The sequence below is a fragment of the Caretta caretta genome, chromosome 7 (genome assembly GCF_965140235.1).
Source record: "Caretta caretta isolate rCarCar2 chromosome 7, rCarCar1.hap1, whole genome shotgun sequence".
Lineage (NCBI taxonomy): Eukaryota > Metazoa > Chordata > Testudines > Cheloniidae > Caretta > Caretta caretta.
This window is the reverse complement of record NC_134212.1, coordinates 78,123,543-78,137,191: the sequence shown is the minus strand read 5'-3', so window position 1 is coordinate 78,137,191 and position 13,649 is coordinate 78,123,543. Positions and strand designations below refer to the sequence as shown.

The window sequence follows — 13,649 nt, the reverse complement described above, 5'->3', positions numbered from 1 at the left end:
ATCTTGACCATTAAAATATAAGGATAAGGAGACAGCTGGGTCCAGCTTTGGTTTTGAATCCAATACTCCAATACAATCTTGTTAAAAACAAGATTCCTGGGGTTTTTTTTCTAAGTATTTAAAATAGCTTCTAAGGTTCTGTTGTGAATTTAACCAATAATTTGCCTTCTCTTGATGTACCATTTGCCGGGCCACCTTAGACAAATGATGCTCTGGGCAAACTTGTATTTTGGCACCCCTGGCTCCCGCTGCCTCCCTGGGCTCCCTCCCCCATCATCTCCGGGCCCCACTGCCTCCCCCGACTCCACTCAGTGCCCCTGGCCCCTGCTGCCTCCCCAGCCATCTCCCCATCACCCCCGGGCACCCTCATTGCTCCAAATTCCATTCTGCGGCCTTGCACCTGAGGCCCACCCTGCTCCTTGCCTCTTGACCATGGTGCCCTCTGAACCACAGTGTCTTGGGCAGTTGCCCACATCACCCACCCATAAAGCCAGCCCATACCATTTGTCCTGAGTACATTCTACGAGGCAAATAAATTTGAATTAATTTTAAACTGAAAAATACAAACCCCCCTGTCTGTATATTTCAATGATTCCTTCCCAGTTTGGGATAATCTGACAAGCCACAAAGTGGGGGTTTAGTTAGCAACACAGTAATATTTGCACAGCTAATTAATGGCAAAAGATACCAGGCTATTTCATGCTTTAAAGCACAAACCAAGTGCATCTTTCTGTTTTGTGTAACCTCCTCTTAAATAAAAACATCATTTAAACATGCTCCCTCTTGCTGTACTTCTTTTTTTCCCCCCCCATTCTGTTCACTGTGATTCAAAGCCATTGAAAGTCACGGGAGTCTTTTTCATCAAGTTCAGTAGGCTCTGGATTCCTCCCTTTGCAGACCCATGTGGTTAGCCCTGACATGTGCAATGCCAGCTACGGGACAGACTTTGTAACTCTTACTCATGATGGTGAGCACTTACTCACTCCTACAAGTAGCCTCACTGACTTCAATCAAATGAATAAGTGCACACCAGGGTGAGTAAGAGCTACACAATTGAATGATTGGAACCACAGCTTCAGTTAGAGTGCTTAGAAATATTTATCCTGGATGAGATGGTTGAAAAAGTGCTTAAGTCTGAGTTTCTCCACAGTGGTGTTATCAATATGTTCCACTGTGGTAAATAATTCAGGTTACAGTCTGATATAAAAAGAAAAGGAGGACTTGTGGCACCTTAAAGACGAACAAATTTATTTGAGCATAAGCTTTCGTGATCTACAGCTCACTTCATCAGATGCATGCAGTAGCTCACGAAAGCTTATGCTCAAATAAATTTGTTCGTCTCTAAGGTGCCACAAGTACTCCTGTTCTTTTTGCGAATACAGACTAACACGGCTGCTACTCTGAAACCAGTCTGACTGCAGAAACTTAAGTCCTGATTCCTGCAGTTGACTCCATGAATAGATAGATTCCTTACCCATGCGGAGTGACTTCAATGGGAACCAACCATACAGAGTCAATTAGTTTGAAAAATATTCAGTCTCTCTCTCCCCTCAGGCAGATTAAACTAATATTAAGGGGAAAGCAAATTTACAACCCAGATTGATGACTTGGGTATGCATATGTTTTAAAGTTTCCAAAAAGCACATTTGGTTCAAAAGTCAGCTTGTGTGTTTGTCCCGTCAACATTTTTAAAGCTAAACCTTGTGTTTTGTGTCCATTACCAATGTGGAATTTCTTCCCGAAAAGGCAGTTTGGGCCACTGGATAGGATACTAGAGTAGCAGACATGGGTTCTAGTCCCAGCTCTCTCTTTGACAGTGCAATTGCCCAAGTTCACACTATCTCAGTCTTTCATCTATTAAATGGGGATACTAATTATGCTTATCCGTCTTTGTAAAGCACTTTGAGTTTTATGAATGAAAAGCCATATTGGTGAGAAGGGCCAATGCTTATGCTGTGCCCTGGGTGTGCCCAGTGCTGTGTGGGCCAAAGCTTCACTGTATCTCACACCCAAACTCTTTAGGGGGATTTCAAATTGCAAAAAACAGATAATCAGTGTAACAAGTTCTAAATACTAAAGAATCAACATTTATCCTTAAAAACAAAACAGATTTTGATTAACATTTCCAAGAATTGACTTGTGATTTTGGAGCTTCACCTGTTCGCTGCTCACTGAGAGACGGCTTAAATGGGTCTGATTGTCAAAGGATAAGTGCTCATTACTTTCTTAAAACAAGAAAACCAAACCAACCAACTGAACAAAAACCAGGCTGCTTTAAAGTTTTCCAAATTGGGCATCTAAAAATGGAGGCTCCCCTAATCACTAGTCACTTTTTAAAATCTTGGCCTTTGGTTTTACATGGCACCTTTCAACATTTCAGTACCCAAACCAACCACACATATTTCTGTTCTCTGGTGTTACGTTAAAATCCAAACTAGAAGGAACATCTTTTGTGCAAGAAAATGAAAATAAACAGGACTATTTCTTCAAAAGGAGTTGATTTCTCCATGATGCAAGTAATGATAGTAGAGTGCCCCTCGAGCACCTCCATGGCTTTTCAAGGTATCAGGCACAACCAAATTATTAATCTCCTGAGGGCATGGATTCCCTCAGAAAACCAACAAATCCTGGAATCACTAACACAGTGAAGCCTTCTTAACTATTTGACATACATTGTTGAATATCTCTTTCTAGACTCCCTGGTTATGAAGAAACCCTTGAAACAAGATGACAAATGAATAGAGATGTTAAATAAATAAAAACCAGCTATGCAGTGACTTACGACTACCAAACCTTTAGAAGATTAAAGAAATCTGCTGTATACCATTTATGTCATCCATAATTATATCTCCACAGAAACATGAAAAACCACCCAAGTTGATTACAGCATAAAAATATTCAACTCATATGAGATTAACTATGCTCTGAAGAGATATATTTATGAGATCCCCATTGCATGGTAAGACTTTAATGAAGGCAACATTTACAATTTTTTCCTGCAACAATGAAATTAGGTTTGTGATAGAAAGAGGTGAATTTCAACTCTGCTTGGGAATTAGATTTATCTCTGCTGCCCCCTTAAGAATATTGACCAGCCAATGGGAATGCTTCCCCTGTCCATGCAGTTATCTAAATCTTGAAATAACTGCCTATAAAAGGAGCCACTTTTTTCTTCTATTCCAATAAAATGTGGCATCTAGTCAGCTTATAATTGCAATACATCTTACAAGACTCCAGAGTGAAGTAAAATATGTGCCACTATCAAGCTGAGGTGTGGGGAGAGGGCTAGAAAAGACACTATTACAAATTATCCTTCCTACGTTCTGTTTTTAACCCAACTGAAGGTGTCCGATTATTATTTTTGGAGGAGAAGTTCAGTAAAAAGGGATGGTACCTCTTTGAGAGCCATTATGCTAAAATATGTCATTGTTGTCTAAGCAACCGTCAGAGCCTCCTGAAAGCACAAAACCCTATATTGCCCGCCTCAGCAGATGGTTGGAATGCTTACATCGAAGGAAAGAGAGCAGGTAGTTAGAACAGTTTAAAGCAGATTATTATTATTATTATTTTTTAAAGAAAAATTAACTCTTGGAAGGCAGATCACCACAGGGAGGCTTGGTGCGACTGTACAACTTTATTGTAAGCGGGCACACAGTGCATCACAACTTCTCACTCGCTGCCAATAAGTAAGAGTTGGTTTTTTTTAAAGAAACGAAGGCAGTTTTTAAAAAATTATGGCAACTAAGATATCTCAAAACTTTGACACGCTGAGAATGTTTTCACTCCAGTGCTTCCAGGGGTCATTTAAAGAATTCTGGAGGTCAGGAGTGATTTGAACACCTGCTCGGCTGTCTACTGAATTACTGATCTTGTAACATCAAATATATGGCCTAGGGAAACAGGAGACATACTGTAAAAACTGTTGTTGATAATTATAGGAGACACTGTGTGCCATTTATCTGATCAGTATAATTTGCATGAGAAAAACATCTTCAGCCTTTTTACTGAAACCTTTACCACAGTAGATAGCTGGGGATGCATATTTTACAACCCAGTGCATTGTTGCTGAAAACACATTCACCCACAGGAGCACAAAACACAATTAGACTATTATGGACTACATTCGCTAAGGATAATAGAACTGTATGTTTCATTTTGATATAAAGGGCTCTATTATCCTCTTTATTTACACCTCATGTAGTTTTGATTTTTCTGTAATTTAGATGGAAATTGATACTGCACGACCCTCATGTAAATTATACAAAATTGTTGTTCTTGCCTCTGGAATTGGGTGCACATCTTAGATCGCTTGGTAGATGTTAGGACCTCAGTGCATGTCCAAAGGGGGGGGAAGGGGAAGAAAGGGGAGAAATTATCTTAAATGATCGAGTTAATTTATAAACAAATGGAAATCTCGAAGAAATTCGTGCATGCAGCTTTAACGTCAGCTACCAATGCTCTGCAGATTACTATAGATCCCTGCACACTTACTTACATGGGCCCAATAACCATAGTGTCTGAGCACCTCACATATATTAATCATGAACTTATCCTTGCAACATCCCTGTGAGCTAGGGAAGTATCATCCCCATTTTACAGAGAGGGAACTGAGGCATGGAGAAATTAAATGATTTACCTAAGGTCACACCTGAAGTCTGTGACAGAGCTGAACCCAGGTCTTCTGAGTCCCAGCCAATAGCTTTACCCACAAAACCATCCTTCCTCCAGTGACCTCACGAGTATTAAAGGGGCAAGGAACATTTTTATAGGAGAAAATCATTCTTAAACAACCTCTCCAATGCAGGAAGCACCTATCTTTTTGCCCCTTCAAGCTTATTTACTGTGGCCATTGTAGGCAAATACTATTTAAGACAATAAGGCGATAAATCAGCTAGTGGAGTTTATGGCTCTATTCCTGAAGGGTTTTGCTTTTTGGAGGGACCAAAATCAACAATCCTCATCTCAGAAGATGAAGCTCCAAAGTGTGTCCTCATCCCATCTACCATTAATGTGCAGGGTCAACAGCAGCAGAGAGCACTGGGCGTTAGGAAGGTCATAGAAGAGGTAGCAACATACAGTTTACTTTAATGTAGCAGGGCAAAGCTGCCTTACAGTGGCAAAATAGATACTACATTACATCTCTAGAGCACATGAAGGCTTGGGTTGTCATTTAATCAGTAAAATACTTTGCATTTCCACAGCATCAAGCCACAAATTAAGCCTGACAGCAACTAAATGAGGTAGGTACCATTCCTCCCATTTTGTAGATGTGTTTAGTGAGGCACAGAGAAGTTATGTGATTTGCCCAAGGTCACGTGGTGAGCCAGAGGCAGAGCCAGAGGTGAACTGACTGACCAGTAGTGTGCTTTAACAAGAAGAGAATGCTTTCACTTTCACTTTCCACTTAAATTCCTCATTCAGCACATCATACCCAAACAACCTTCCCACTGCCTCTGGCAGACAGTGATTCCAGCACATACTCCTGCATTCTGAAGGGCATCTGGGCAGACTGCTTTCTTGACTAAGCAACTAACTTGTCAGTCACCCAGAAGAGGCAAGTGTGCTGGGAGTGAAGCATATGCACCTCAAAATTACATTTATATGGCCGCCATTTTTCATTCAAGCACTTGAGGGCACTGTATAAAGTCTAACTGTAAATACATATAGCACAGAAAATTAAGTGACACAGGAGAATTTTAAAAAGCTAGGCTAAAACCTTTGATCTGTAATCCTTAGCCAATTTTAAAGGGCAACAAAGATCTTATTTAATACAGGTGACTGGTGTTGCTCCCATTTCTCTGATCTGCCTACTGGCATGTGTTTAGTTTACATATTTGTTTGCAACTTAATTATATTCAAAAATGCAAAACCTGGGAGCATTAGGACCTATAATATAGCTCCAAGTCTACTGAGGTCCATAAACAAGGCAAAGACACAACATGAGGGATCTGCGTAAAGTAACATAATTAAAACGATGTGGAATTCTATTCCCTTGGCATTAATATATCTTTTGTACAAACTCCTCTTCATGATTCAGCATTTGCAAAAGGAATCACATAAAATGATAAGGAATGGAGCATTACCGGCTCTTTGTGGGATACCAGTAAAGCTGGACTGTGAAGGGAGTGGGGGCTTTTAGAGGGATGAGTGCAAACACTTAGATTTCTGATTTCTATAGCAACTCCTGGGGGGGGGAGGGCTTCTGAACAGAAGTTCAAATTGAATTTATATCTGCCAGTGCAGATAGAAGTTATGACCAAGGAGAAAATAGGTTTCACTCAAAATATTTTCTCATCAGATGGCCTACAGATCTCAGGTAGTTGTTTTGGTTTAGGCAAGTTGACAAGCATTTCATTGCTAATTTTGCCTAGTACTGTTACAGTTTGAAAAGCTTTCCTTGTGGATTACATAATTATATTTTTCTAAACAAAGAGTACATTGCATTAGCAGATTTAAATTATGCAAGCCTATTCTTTTGTCTTTTGTTGTATTGTATTCTATTGTGCTGGTAAAACAATACATGCTTTAATTAGCAAATATCTGTAAATAATTTACTTGCTTTTCATACAACGGAACAATGGAGCCAATTTTCACATACATCTACTGAGCATTTACAGTGGGTTTCTTGCCAGAATCTTCCATTGTTCAATATCTGTATCAATTTGCCCATCATTCAGAACCAACACTGTGCAGTGCAGAAAGAAACGAAAGTTCTTAGCTTTCCAGTGGCAGCTCCATCACAATATGCCCTAAAAGAGGCTAGTTTGTCCAGACAGGGTAAAATACCTTGAAAATGAAAGCAAACTCTATTATGTATAACCCTGGCACCTTCACATAGAAACATGGATGGCTGCCAAATATTAATGTCACTGGATAAATACCATAAAATGCCAATGTCCTTCTGACCACATTTTAGCTACAAAATAAAAAGCTCAACTTGATATGAGACTATCAATCATACCTTCATCTAGTCTCTACAGGGTTAAAACAGGGTGTGAACCCACACACATAAACACAAAGAAAAATCTCTTCAATCAAATATGTATGATTGTTTTAAGATGTGAGGCATTGTTATTTTGAATATGAATGAAAGGGCCAGAATAGGCATTTCAAGAATATTTCAGTTGTGCATTTCCCAGAACTATATCTCTGGGCAACTAATGCAAATACTGCTCCCATCATAGTAGAGCTTCTTCATGAATAAAAGCACATAAGAACTTGAACCAGAACATACTTTCTATATCATATGCATATTGTTTGAATATTATTAAAAATGCAAAACCTATGTATGCTTTACTCTCCTGAGCAATACAGTAATTGTGATTAAGGGACAAGCAGCACAAAAAGAGCCAATTTATCTTACTTGTGCTTAGGAATACTATTGTGTAACTAAGCAACTAAAGACAAAATATAGTCTAATTAATTCACTCCTATGCTTATTTAAAAGACACAATTAGAACATTTTTATTTTCCAGCCTGCACAGTATCTCAACATGCTTGAGGGTGTAGCATGTAAAGCCTATTATTCTCAAAAGACAAGAGTTTAATGTTTAGTGCCACTGATCAGGCTGGGAAAAGCGACTATGGAGCGCAGTGGGTGCATTTTACAGTCTGAATACACTGAGAAATGAAAGGTAAGGGGAAAAAAATCTGCTTAAGTGACCATAGACACCAGATTGCTGGCTAATGGCTAGCAACATGTGGCTTCACTGAGTAATGTCATTTCCCTCTTCTTCCTTTGCCAATGTATGTTACTGGTAGTGAGAGAGACATAAATATAAAGAGTGGATATGCAATTACCAAAACCATGATCTTTTATGAGGAATATCATATCTCTAACATTGCTATTACAGGTGTACCTGATTTCCAGTGCTGCATTAATCTGAGCAACAATACATTGGCAATTGATGCTATGAGCTTGATTTTTAAAGCACCCTTTAATAATTGTACTCTGCATATTTGTTGACTTTATTGGTGTGGATAGACCTGGTGCAAGATAACCCTTCTGAATTCTAAGGAAGGACTCAGTTCTAATTTCAACTAAGAGAATACCAATCCTTACAGATCTTGAGAAAATCCATTCATATGCAAGCGACATAGGAGGTTTTCCAGGAAAGGTGGCAATACGTGACCATGGGAATAAGAATGCAATCAGTTGCTTAAGGCCCAGATTCTGCCACCCTTACTCACTTACTCATCTAAGTAATCCCATTGAAATCAGGGAGACTCTTTGAGGAGCATGTTACTGCTCAGCATCTGTAAAGGTGAAAGAATCAGACCCTCAATGAAAAAATGATAAATTTAAGAATGTAAGAACATAAGAACGGCCATACTGGGTCAGACCAAAAGTCCATCTAGCCCAGTATCCTGTCTTCCAACAGTGGCCAATACCAAGTCCCCCAGAGGGAATGAACAGAATAGTTAATCATCAAGTGAGCCATCCCCTGTCACCCATTCCCACCTTCTGGCAAACAGAGGCTAGGGACACCATCTCTGCCCATCCTGGCTAATAGCTATTGATGGACCTATCCTCCATGAACTTATCTGGTTCTTTTTTGAACCCTCTAATAGTCTTGGCCTCCACAACATCCTCTGGCAAGGAGTTCCACAGGTTGACTGTACATTATGTGAAAAAATACTTCCTTTATTTGTTTTAAATCTGCTGCCCATTAAGATTTGGAAACTTGTTGCTTTCCAAAACTTTCTGAAAAAAAATCAGTCTTGTTATTATAAATTACACCTTTTTTAAAAGAGTAAAATTTTAAAAAAATAGTCTGAAAATACAAAATACTGTCTGTAATAAAACAGGGGTGGAGGCCTTGCTCCCCTTACTCATATGAGCAACTCTTACTCATACAGACTACTTGTGTTAGTAAGGGTTACTTGCATGAGTAAAGGTAGAAGATCAGATCATCATTTGGTAAGAGAGACTGAGTCAATGTTTGATCTCTACTAAAACTAGATTTAGATAAATTCACTCAAAGTAAAGTAGAATTAAAATTAACAACAATGTATTCAAAAGAGTGACATTTCACACTAAGAAAATTAATATTTTTAGCATGTACACTTCCTATCAAATACCATGCCTACTTTTAATGAACTCTGCTTTTCATATTTTTTAAAGAATAGGCTAATTAATGCTGACAGCTTTAAAAACATGAAAATGCAAGTTGTTAACAAGCATTCTTCTCTCAAATATCTTCTCAAAAAAGGTCAATCGTGTTATAGGGCCAAATTATCCCTGCTGCAACTTGTGTTGAAGAGGGTTAAATGAGCAGAAAATCTGCAGAAGCCTTTAACTACAATTCTGTTGGGTTTGTGAGGTGTGGTTAAGCCAATGTGGCATCATCCCCAGTTTCATCTGACTCATGTGAGTGCCACCCGTTTGGAGCTACATGCTGCTGGGGTGTGTGTAGACTGAGCTTGGGAGAGCTTGAGCCAGGGCTGTAGATTTGGGGGCAGGAAGGGTTTGGAGGGGGCAGAGTCAAGGATGCTTTCATGGCATCAGTTCCCTGCAAATCCGTTAGGAACCTTCCCTCCCCTGCCCCATGCCACATCAAATTATATTGATCCAGTCTGTCCTGTTTTATACAAACTCCCACTTGACACTTTCAGTTGTACTTGAGGCCTCAATCCAGCAAAGCACTTAAGTACATGCTGAACTATCATCACGTGATTAGTCCAACTGACTTCAAAAGGAGTAGTCCTGTGCTCAGTTAAGTACTGTATGTGCTTAAGTGCTTTGCGGGATGGGGCCTAGAGGAGTTGGCTGTGGGGCATTTCCGGAACTCCTGGCAACCTGATTCCCTATGGGGTCTCAAAGAGTAGTGTTGTGAATGCCCCAGGACCTGAAAGCTTTCCCCATGGATCTCGGGGCACCTACAGAGCTGGAGGACAACACCACCTTATACTATGCCAGAAGGCAAACCTCAACCGTCCTGCCCAGGTGATTAGAGAGAAAATAGCGGTGTGGTACTTTCACGCAATGTCAGCCATCCCACTGCCCTCACTGACATACACTAAGAGCGCACTGAGAGAACATCAGTATAAGCCTGACATACAGGGCTCTGTTCTGCTCTCGTTTCCATGTCTCTAACTCAGGTTTCATGGGTGTAGCCAGAAAGGTTAATTCTGTGACATTAGTACTGACACTTTCAGCTAAGGAAGAGACTGATCCTGCATTTGTTACACATTCAAAATTCAATTTGAAGTCAGCTAAATTTTGTTTGCTTGATTGTATGATGGAGCTCCATTGCCTCATCCAGCATGCTTAACTATAAGCAGATGAGTAGTTCTATTGGCATCAAGGGAACTGCAAATATGCTTAAAATAGAGCCCGTGTATTAGCAAAATCCAGTTTTACCAGTACAGATGGTTAAATATAGATATGGCTGATGGATAAACGGGCCTTTTGTATACACCCATCTCTGATTAGCTCAAACATTTGGCAATCAGATAAAATATGCCATCAGTAATTTCTGAGTAACAGAACCATTACACACACACTTCGCTATTTCCTCTATAAGTAGCCACTGACTGAATATTACAACGGTAAGAAATTGGGGGAGGGACAGCTCAGTTGGGAAGAGGGATAGCTCAGTGGTTTGAGCATTGGCCTGCTAAACCCAGGGTTGTGAGTTCAATCCTTGAGGGGGCCATTTAGGGAGCTGGGGCAAAAATTGGGGATTGGTCCTGCTTCAAGCAGGGGGTTGGACTAGATGACCTCCTGAGGTCCCTTCCAACCTTAACCTTCTATGATTCTATGTTCCTTAGTACTGCAGACACCACATTTAGAAAAGGCTGGCACTCCTAATCCTCAAACTAGTGAGGATGTCTGCTCCTGACAATAATTATACCTCTGACTGGCTTGATCAACAGTTTACGATCAAACCAGTTGCTCTGCTAATCAACAGTTTTACTCACAGCAAGTGCCTCTCTTGACCTCTGACATCACAGAAAACCTTTGATACAGCAGATTTACAATACACATAAAAGTGCAGCCTCACTTTATACCAGTTTTCTGAATGCAAGATAGGGAGTTTAAATCCATATATTTTCTTAAACCAATTTATTATTAAATTATTAAATTTATTGTTATAATTACCTGTATTTCAAGAATAGCATTTCCATACACAGAAGACATACAAAGGGTTACGAAACATCTCTATTCTAAACACAGCCCTGCCTGTGCTTTAGGACTAGATGTGGCTGTCATTTACATAAAAGAATTATTACTCTGGTTTAGTGACTTAAAATAACTGTGCTACATACGAATACAATATGTAAAATGTTTCCTTAAGTAACACATTGCCAATCAGTATGCAGCCTTTTGTCTTTTAGCTGCACATTTATGAACAGGTTTTATCATTCAAAACTATTTAAAATCAATGATAAAAAATCATGTCAATGTATATAAACAAGTTAATGGAGTAAGTGAAAACAAAGTACATTTCTTAATGGGAGTGTTATGTTGCCCTCTCTAGGCCCTGGCTCTAAATGCTAGTTTCTGTAGGCTCTCTGCCAAAGAAGTATCTCTGTGAGCTGTTGCTATTTCTTGCTGCGGCTGCTACTCTGCTAATGAATGACTAACTTAGGCCAGAGGGGAAATGACATCATTGGGGTGTAAAATAGACCTGCATTAGGAAACTTTCTACCTGCTTTACATTTGTCATAATTATTCTATACAATTCAATAATCATTTGCATAATTCCAAGGCATGCCATTATCTCAAATGAAAATTGTTTTCATATGGTTGAATAATTCAGAATGACATCAGTTAAAGCCCTAATGAAATATACAAGTATAATCATACAGCTAATTACTATCAGTGTTTGCATTTTAAAAAAAATCAAATCATGCATAATATTATGAATGTACATGCAGCTGAGAATTACTGCATAGAAGGAACATTCTTACATGTAATGGTAGGATTAATTTTCTCTGATGTTCATACCACAGTAACATGAGCTGATCATTAAAGCATATTAAAATGATTTGTGTCCCATTTCCCACCCCTCTCATCCAAAACTCTTTCATTTAAAACACTCACACACACAGGAGTATGGCTTCTAAATATTCACCACTAGCAATTTTAGAACCTCCATCCTTCACTGTCATCTTTTTTTATCCTTAGAAGAGGGTCCTCAATTTAAATTGCGAACACAGAAATTAAAATAGGTAAGTGGTAAATTGAGAAGAGGATTAAAAGAAATGTTTCAAACACATTTTCAAAAGAAGTTACCACAAAATATCTAATAAAATTCAGAATGATTTCCTGTCTGGTTTAGCAGAATGTCTATTACACTTGTAGTCTTTTCTGGATATTTAATCCTCCCCTTTTCCAGATCACAGCCCATGTTGAAGTAATAAATTTGAAAAGCAAATAATAAGTAGTAGTGAGGGGGAGGGGAAGAGAGACAGCTGCACAGGAAAGTTGGACAGGGGGAGGGGACAGAGGCACTTTCAGTGGAAGAGAGGTCAACCTGTTAATGTTTTTCAATACCCTCTCCATGCTCCAAAATGTCTTAATTATTGACATCAGAAAAGATGGGCAATTTAAAAAAAAAGTAAGACAGCAGAACTACATATTTATTTCAGAAGAAGCAATTTATAAGGGAATGTTTGAAAGGTTACAATAATTAAGTAGCATGTAATAGGAATGGGTAACTCGATACTTCGGGGCGGGGGGGGGGGGAGCTTGAGAAAAACTACAATTAACTCCATCAGCCTATGGACTGTTGAAGGAATTGGCAGCTCGGATGGTATGGGGGCTTATTGCGGAGATAAGGAAGGCTTCCAGTCATTTCCCCCCATGCTTGCACTTTAGGCAGCTGAAATATTATTGCAGCCACATCTGGCTATTTCTGGGCGCTTTTGAACTGGCCATCTCTCCGCATAAACATAGCCCCGTTTGTACACCACACTGAAATAGTTCCTCAATAACAGTGCAGTCAGCTGACTAGAGTAGCCAGCAAAATTGCGGTCATACATGAAATTACAGAGCTAGAAGAATACACTGTAAACGCAATCTGGGCTCCAGACCTTAGCTTTGCAGTTATGGGGTACTTCCAATCAAACTTTCCAGGATGAAATTGACAATGGGTTCTCCCTATTAGAAGTAACTCAGTAAAACGAAACAGCTTGACTTCAGCATTAGCCTTTAACTCATTCCCTTCCACCCACCGGTCTTTCTGGAAAATGTCCACTTTTTTTCATAGTAATTTTAAACTAACACATCTAGTGAAATGCACCAGAAAAGAGAGATCGTTGTTAATACTTAACGTGTTTGTGCTGGTTACATGACTGCTTTGAAATACGCCCAGGCATCTCTGCAAGTTATTTGAATGTATTATTCCAGTACCTGTCATTTATCACTTTATTCAACACGTCTTTGCCAGCTCAATAGCTTTTGATCTCACTCAGCCTCCATTTCGTAATTTCCGCCCTCTTAAACATATCAAATACTAAAAAAATGTTAACAATATCTAAATCCACCAAATCCCCCACTCCTCAACCAGACACTGAAAACGGGGAGGGGGGGGGGACACACAAAACACCAAAGCATGTGACGTTCACACAGCAACAGCAAGAAGTGGAAAAAATCATTTAAAAAAATCCTTAAATCCCCCCTCCCCCCAAGTTATTTGATT

General features: G+C 39.4%; 1 protein-coding gene across 2 annotated transcripts in view; it reads right to left on the bottom strand.

Annotated features, from left to right (window-relative positions):
- ARID5B (AT-rich interaction domain 5B) overlaps positions 1-13,649 on the bottom strand; it is a 191,826-nt gene that overhangs the window by 130,940 nt on the left and 47,237 nt on the right. The gene's annotated exons all lie outside the window — the stretch shown is intronic.